The sequence below is a fragment of the Engystomops pustulosus genome, chromosome 5, assembly GCF_040894005.1.
Source record: "Engystomops pustulosus chromosome 5, aEngPut4.maternal, whole genome shotgun sequence".
NCBI lineage: Eukaryota > Metazoa > Chordata > Amphibia > Anura > Leptodactylidae > Engystomops > Engystomops pustulosus.
The window spans coordinates 5,114,738-5,123,671 of record NC_092415.1 but is presented as its reverse complement, the minus strand read 5'-3'; positions in this window follow the sequence as shown (position 1 = coordinate 5,123,671).

The following is an 8,934-nucleotide window of genomic DNA, read 5'->3' as shown; positions in this document are numbered from 1 at the left end:
TACATAGGAGGCAGGATTATAGTAGTTATATTCTTGTACATAGGAGGCAGGATTATAGTAGTTATATTCTTGTACATAGGGGGCAGTATTATAGTAGTTATATTCCTGTACATAGGGGGCAGTATTATAGTAGTTATATTCCTGTACATAGGGGGGCAGTATTATAGTAGTTATATACTTGTACATAGGGGGCAGTATTATAGTAGTTATATTCCTGTACATAGGGGGCAGTATTATAGTAGTTATATTCCTGTACATAGGGGGCAGTATTATAGTAGTTATATTCCTGTACATAGGGGGCAGTATTATAGTAGTTATATTCCTGTACATAGGGGGCAGTATTATAGTAGTTATATTCCTGTACATAGGGGGCAGTATTATAGTAGTTATATTCCTGTACATAGGGGACAGTATTATAGTAGTTATATTCTTGTACATAGGGGGCAGTATTATAGTAGTTATATTCTTGTACATAGGGGACAGTATTATAGTAGTTATATTCCTGTACATAGGGGCAGTATTATAGGAGTTATATTCTTGTACATAGGAGGCAGTATTATAGTAGTTATATTCTTGTACATAGGGGGCAGTATTATAGTAGATATATTCTTGTACATAGGGGGCAGTATTATAGTAGTTATATTCTTGTACATAGGGGGCAGTATTATAGTAGTTATATTCTTGTACATAGGGGGCAGTATTATAGTAGTTATATTCTTGTACATAGGGGGCAGTATTATAGTAGTTATATTCTTGTACATAGGGGGCAGTATTATAGTAGTTATATTCCTGTACATAGGGGCAGTATTATAGTAGTTGTATTCATGTACGTAGAGGGCAGTATTATAGTAGTTATATTCTTGTACATAGGGGGCAGTATTATAGTAGTTATATTCTTGTACATAGGAGGCAGTATTATAGTAGTTATATTCTTGTACATAGGGGGCAGTATTATAGTAGTTATATTCTTGTACATAGGGGGCAGTATTATAGTAGTTATATTCTTGTACATAGGGGGCAGTATTATAGTAGTTATATTCTTGTACATAGGAGGCAGTATTATAGTAGTTATATTCTTGTACATAGGGGGCAGTATTATAGTAGTTATATTCTTGTACATAGGAGGAAGTATTATAGTAGATATATTCTTGTACATAGGAGGCAGTATTATAGTAGTTATATTCTTGTACATAGGGGGCAGTATTATAGTAGTTATATTCTTGTACATAGGAGGCAGTATTATAGTAGTTATATTCTTGTACATAGGGGGCAGTATTATAGTAGTTATATTCTTGTACATAGGAGGAAGTATTATAGTAGATATATTCTTGTACATAGGGGGCAGTATTATAGTAGTTATATTCTTGTACATAGGGGGCAGTATTATAGTAGTTATATTCTTGTACATAGGGGGCAGTATTATAGTAGTTATATTCTTGTACATAGGAGGCAGTATTATAGTAGTTATATTCTTGTACATAGGAGGAAGTATTATAGTAGATATATTCTTGTACATAGGGGGCAGTATTATAGTAGTTATATTCTTGTACATAGGGGGCAGTATTATAGTAGTTATATTCTTGTACATAGGGGGCAGTATTATAGTAGTTATATTCTTGTACATAGGAGGAAGTATTATAGTAGTTATATTCTTGTACATAGGGGTAGTATTATAGTAGTTATATTCTTGTACATAGGGGGCAGTATTATAGTAGTTATATTCCTGTACATAGGGGCAGTATTATAGTAGTTATATTCCTGTACATAGAGGGCAGTATTATAGTAGTTATATTCCTGTACATAGGGGGCAGTATTATAGTAGTTATATTCTTGTACATAGGAGGCAGTATTATAGTAGTTATATTCTTGTACATAGGGGGCAGTATTATAGTAGTTATATTCTTGTACATAGGGGGCAGTATTATAGTAGTTATATTCTTGTACATAGGGGGCAGTATTATAGTAGTTATATTCTTGTACATAGGGGGCAGTATTATAATGTAGTTGTATTCCTGTACATAGGGGGCAGTATTATAGTAGTTATATTCCTGTACATAGGGGGCAGTATTATAGTAGTTATATTCTTGTACATAGGGGGCAGTATTATAATGTAGTTGTATTCCTGTACATAGGGGGCAGTATTATAGTAGTTATATTCTTGTACATAGGGGGCAGTATTATAGTAGTTATATTCTTGTACATAGGGGGCAGTATTATAGTAGTTATATTCTTGTACATAGGGGGCAGTATTATAGTAGTTATATTCTTGTACATAGGGGCAGTATTATAGTAGTTATATTCTTGTACATAGGGGGCAGTATTATAGTAGTTATGTTCTTGTACATAGGGGGCAGTATTATAGTAGTTATATTCCTGTACATAGGGGCAGTATTATAGTAGTTATATTCCTGTACATAGAGGGCAGTATTATAGTAGTTATATTCTTGTACATAGGGGGTAGTATTATAGAAGTTATATTCCTGTACATAGGGGGCAGTATTATAGTAGTTATATTCTTGTACATAGGAGGCAGTATTATAGTAGTTATATTCTTGTACATAGGAGGAAGTATTATAGTAGTTATATTCTTGTACATAGGGGTAGTATTATAGTAGTTATATTCTTGTACATAGGGGGCAGTATTATAGTAGTTATATTCTTGTACATAGGGGGCAGTATTATAGTAATTATATTCCTGTACATAGGGGGCAGTATTATAGTAGTTATATTCTTGTACATAGGGGGCAGTATTATAGTAGTTATATTCTTGTACATAGGGGGCAGTATTATAGTAGTTATATTCCTGTACATAGGGGGCAGTATTATAGTAGTTATATTCCTGTACATAGGAGGCAGTATTATAGTAGATATATTCTTGTACATAGGGGGCAGTATTATAGTAGTTATATTCTTGTACATAGGGGGCAGTATTATAGTAATTATATTCCTGTACATAGGGGGCAGTATTATAGTAGTTGTATTCTTGTACATAGGGAGCAGTATTATAGTAGTTATATTCCTGTACATAGGGGGCAGTATTATAGTAGTTATATTCCTGTACATAGGAGGCAGTATTATAGTAGATATATTCTTGTACATAGGGGGCAGTATTATAGTAGTTATATTCTTGTACATAGGGGGCAGTATTATAGTAGTTATATTCCTGTACATAGGAGCAGTATTATAGTAGTTATATTCCTGTACATAGGGGGCAGTATTATAGTAGTTATATTCTTGTACATAGGGGGCAGTATTATAGTAGTTATATTCCTGTACATAGGGGGCAGTATTATAGTAGTTATATTCTTGTACATAGGGGGCAGTATTATAGTAGTTATATTCCTGTACATAGGGGCAGTATTATAGTAGTTATATTCCTGTACATAGAGGGCAGTATTATAGTAGTTATATTCCTGTACATAGGGGGCAGTATTATAGTAGTTATATTCCTGTACATAGAGGGCAGTATTATAGTAGTTATATTCTTGTACATAGGGGGCAGTATTATAGTAGTTATATTCCTGTACATAGGGGGTAGTATTATAGTAGTTATATTCTTGTACATAGGGGGCAGTATTATAGTAGTTATATTCCTGTACATAGGGGGTAGTATTATAGTAGTTATATTCTTGTACATAGGGGGCAGTATTATAGTAGTTATATTCCTGTACATAGGGGGCAGTATTATAGTAGTTATATTCCTGTACATAGGGGCAGTATTATAGTAATGATATTCTTGTACATAGGGGGCAGTATCATAGTAGTTATATTCCTGTACATAGGAGGCAGTATTATAGTAGTTATATTCCTGTACATAGGGGGCAGTATTATAGTAGTTATATTCCTGTACATAGGGGGCAGTATTATAGTAGTTATATTCCTGTACATAGGGGGCAGTATTATAGTAGTTATATTCTTGTACATAGGGGGCAGTATTATAGTAGTTACATTCCTGTACATAGGGGGAAGTATTATAGTAGTTATATTCCTGTACATAGGGGGCAGTATTATAGTAGTTATATTCCTGTACATAGGGGGTAGTATTATAGTAGTTATAGTATTGTACATAGGGGGCAGTATTATACTAGTTATATTCCTGTACATAGGGGGCAGTATTATAGTAGTTACAGTATTGTACATAGGGAGCAGTATTATAGTAGTTATATTCTTGTACATAGGGGGCAGTATTATAGTAGTTATATTCCTGTACATAGGGGGCAGTATTATACTAGTTATATTCCTGTACATAGGGGGCAGTATTATAGTAGTTATAGTATTGTACATAGGGGGCAGTATTATACTAGTTATATTCCTGTACATAGGGGGCAGTATTATAGTAGTTATATTATTGTACATAGGGAGCAGTATTATAGTAGTTATATTCTTGTACATAGGGGGTAGTATTATAGTAGTTATATTCCTGTACATAGGAGGCAGTATTATAGTAGTTATATTCCTGTACATAGGGGGAAGTATTATAGTAGTTATATTCCTGTACATAGGGGGAAGTATTATAGTAGTTATATTCCTGTACATAGGGGGCAGTATTATAGTAGTTATATTCCTGTACATAGGGGGTAGTATTATAGTAGTTATAGTATTGTACATAGGGGGCAGTATTATACTAGTTATATTCCTGTACATAGGGGGCAGTATTATAGTAGTTATAGTATTGTACATAGGGAGCAGTATTATAGTAGTTATATTCTTGTACATAGGGGGCAGTATTATAGTAGTTATATCCCTGTACATAGGGGGCAGTATTATAGTAGTTATAGTATTGTACATAGGGAGCAGTATTATAGTTATATTCCTGTACATAGGGGGCAGTATTATAGTAGATATATTCTTGTACATAGGGGGCAGTATTACAGTAGTTATATTCTTGTACATAGGGGGCAGTATTATATTCGTTTTATATTCCTGTACATAGGGGGCAGTATTATAGTAGTTATATTCTTGTACATAGGGGGCAGTATTATAGTAGTTATATTCCTGTACATAGGGGGCAGTATTATAGTAGTTATATTCCTGTACATAGGGGGCAGTATTATAGTAGTTATATTCCTGTACATAGGAGCCAGTATTATAGTAGTTATATTCCAGTACATAGGGGGCAGTATTATAGTAGTTATATTCCTGTACATAGGGGGGCAGTATTATAGTAGTTATATCCCTGTACATAGGGGGCAGTATTATAGTAGTTATATTCTTGTACACAGGGGGCAGTATTATAGTAGTTATATTCTTGTACACAGGGGGCAGTATTATAGTAGTTATATTCCTGTACATAGGGGTCAGTATTATAGTAGTTATATTCTTGTACACAGGGGGCAGTATTATAGTAGTTATATTCCTGTACATAGGGGGCAGTATTATAGTAGTTATATTCCTGTACATAGGGGGCAGTATTATAGTAGTTATATCCCTGTACATAGGGGGCAGTATTATAGTAGTTATATTCTTGTACACAGGGGGCAGTATTATAGTAGTTATATTCTTGTACATAGGGGGCAGTATTATAGTAGTTATATCCCTGTACATAGGGGGCAGTATTATAGTAGTTATATTCCTGTACATAGGGGGCAGTATTATAGTAGTTATATTCCTGTACATAGGGGGCAGTATTATAGTAGTTATATTCCTGTACATAGGGAGCAGTATTATAGTAGTTATATTCCTGTACATAGGGGGGAGTATTATAGTCGTTATATATTCCTGTACATAGGGGGCAGTGTTATAGTAGTTATATTCCTGTACATAGGGGCAGTATTATAGTAGTTATATTCCTGTACATAGGGGGCAGTATTATAGTAGTTATATTCTTGTACATAGGGGGCAGTATTATAGTAGTTATATTCTTGTACATAGGGGGCAGTATTATAGTAGTTATATTCCTGTACATAGGGGGCAGTATTATAGTAGTTATATTCCTGTACATAGGGGGCAGTATTATAGTAGTTATATTCTTGTACATAGGGGGCAGTATTATAGTAGTTATATTCTTGTACATAGGGGGCAGTATTATAGTAGTTATATTCTTGTACATAGGGGGCAGTATTATAGTAGTTATATTCCTGTACATAGGGGGCAGCATTATAGTAGTTATATTCTTGTACATAGGGGGCAGCATTATAGTAGTTATATTCTTGTACATAGGGGGTATTATTATAGTAGTTATATTCTTGTACATAGGGGGTAGTATTATAGTAGTTATATTCCTGTACATAGGGGGCAGTATTATAGTAGTTATATTCCTGTACATAGGGGGCAGTATTATAGTAGTTATATTCTTGTACATAGGGGGCAGTATTATAATGTAGTTGTATTCCTGTACATAGGGGGCAGTATTATAGTAGTTATATTCTTGTACATAGGGGGCAGTATTATAGTAGTTATATTCCTGTACATAGGGGGCAGCATTATAGTAGTTATATTCTTGTACATAGGGGGCAGCATTATAGTAGTTATATTCTTGTACATAGGGGGTATTATTATAGTAATTATATTCTTGTACATAGTGGGTAGTATTATAGTAGTTATATTCTTGTACATAGGGGGCAGCATTATAGTAGTTATATTCTTGTACATAGGGGGTAGTATTATAGTAGTTATATTCTTGTACATAGGGGCCAGCATTATAGTAGTTATATTCTTGTACATAGGGGGTATTATTATAGTAGTTATATTCTTGTACATAGGGGGTAGTATTATAGTAGTTATATTCCTGTACATAGGGGGCAGTATTATAGTAGTTATATTCCTGTACATAGGGGGCAGTATTATAGTAGTTATATTCTTGTACATAGGGGGCAGTATTATAATGTAGTTGTATTCCTGTACATAGGGGGCAGTATTATAGTAGTTATATTCTTGTACATAGGGGGCAGTATTATAGTAGTTATATTCCTGTACATAGGGGGCAGCATTATAGTAGTTATATTCTTGTACATAGGGGGCAGCATTATAGTAGTTATATTCTTGTACATAGGGGGTATTATTATAGTAGTTATATTCTTGTACATAGGGGGTAGTATTATAGTAGTTATATTCTTGTACATAGGGGGCAGCATTATAGTAGTTATATTCTTGTACATAGGGGAAAGTATTATAGTAGTTATATTCTTGTACATAGGGGCCAGCATTATAGTAGTTATATTCTTGTACATAGGGGGTAGTATTATAGTAGTTATATTCTTGTACATAGGGGCCAGCATTATAGTAGTTATATTCTTGTACATAGGAGGCAGTATTATAGTAGTTATATTCCTGTACATAGGGGGCAGTATTATAGTAGTTATATTCCTGTACATAGGGGCAGTATTATAGTAATGATATTCTTGTACATAGGGGGCAGTATTATAGTAGTTATATTCCTGTACATAGGGGGCAGTATTATAGTAGTTATATTCCTGTACATAGGGGCAGTATTATAGTAATGATATTCTTGTATATAGGGGACAGTATTATAGTAGTTATATTCCTGTACATAGGGGACAGTATTATAGTAGTTATATTCCTGTACATAGGGGGCAGTATTATAGTAGTTATATTCCTGTACATAGGGGGCAGTATTATAGTAGTTATATTCTTGTACATAGGGGGCAGTATTATAGTAGTTATATTCTTGTACATAGGGGGCAGTATTATAGTAGTAACATTCCTGTACATAGGGGGAAGTATTATAGTAGTTATATTCCTGTACATAGGGGGCAGTATTATAGTAGTTATATTCCTGTACATAGGGGGTAGTATTATAGTAGTTATAGTATTGTACATAGGGGGCAGTATTATACTAGTTATATTCCTGTACATAGGGGGCAGTATTATAGTAGATATATTCTTGTACATAGGGGGCAGTATTATAGTAGTTATATTCTTGTACATAGGGGGCAGTATTATAGTAGTTATATTCTTGTACATAGGGGGCAGTATTATAGTAGTTATATTCTTGTACATAGGGGGCAGTATTATAGTAGTTATATTCTTGTACATAGGGGGCAGTATTATAGTAGTTATATTCCTGTACATAGGGGCAGTATTATAGTAGTTGTATTCATGTACATAGAGGGCAGTATTATAGTAGTTATATTCTTGTACATAGGGGGTAGTATTATAGAAGTTATATTCCTGTACATAGGGGGCAGTATTATAGTAGTTATATTCTTGTACATAGGAGGCAGTATTATAGTAGTTATATTCTTGTACATAGGAGGAAGTATTATAGTAGATATATTCTTGTACATAGGGGGCAGTATTATAGTAGTTATATTCTTGTACATAGGGGGCAGTATTATAGTAGTTATATTCTTGTACATAGGGGGCAGTATTATAGTAGTTATATTCTTGTACATAGGAGGAAGTATTATAGTAGTTATATTCTTGTACATAGGGGTAGTATTATAGTAGTTATATTCTTTTACATAGGGGGCAGTATTATAGTAGTTATATTCCTGTACATAGGGGCAGTATTATAGTAGTTATATTCCTGTACATAGAGGGCAGTATTATAGTAGTTATATTCTTGTACATAGGGGGTAGTATTATAGAAGTTATATTCCTGTACATAGGGGGCAGTATTATAGTAGTTATATTCTTGTACATAGGAGGCAGTATTATAGTAGTTATATTCTTGTACATAGGAGGAAGTATTATAGTTGTTATATTCTTGTACATAGGGGTAGTATTATAGTAGTTATATTCTTGTACATAGGGGACAGTATTATACTGTAGTTGTATTCCTGTACATAGGGGGCAGTATTATAGTAGTTATATTCCTGTACATAGGGGGCAGTATTATAGTAGTTATATTCTTGTACATAGGGGGCAGTATTATAATGTAGTTGTATTCCTGTACATAGGGGGCAGTATTATAGTAGTTATATTCTTGTACATAGGGGGCAGTATTATAGTAGTTATATTCCTGTACATAGG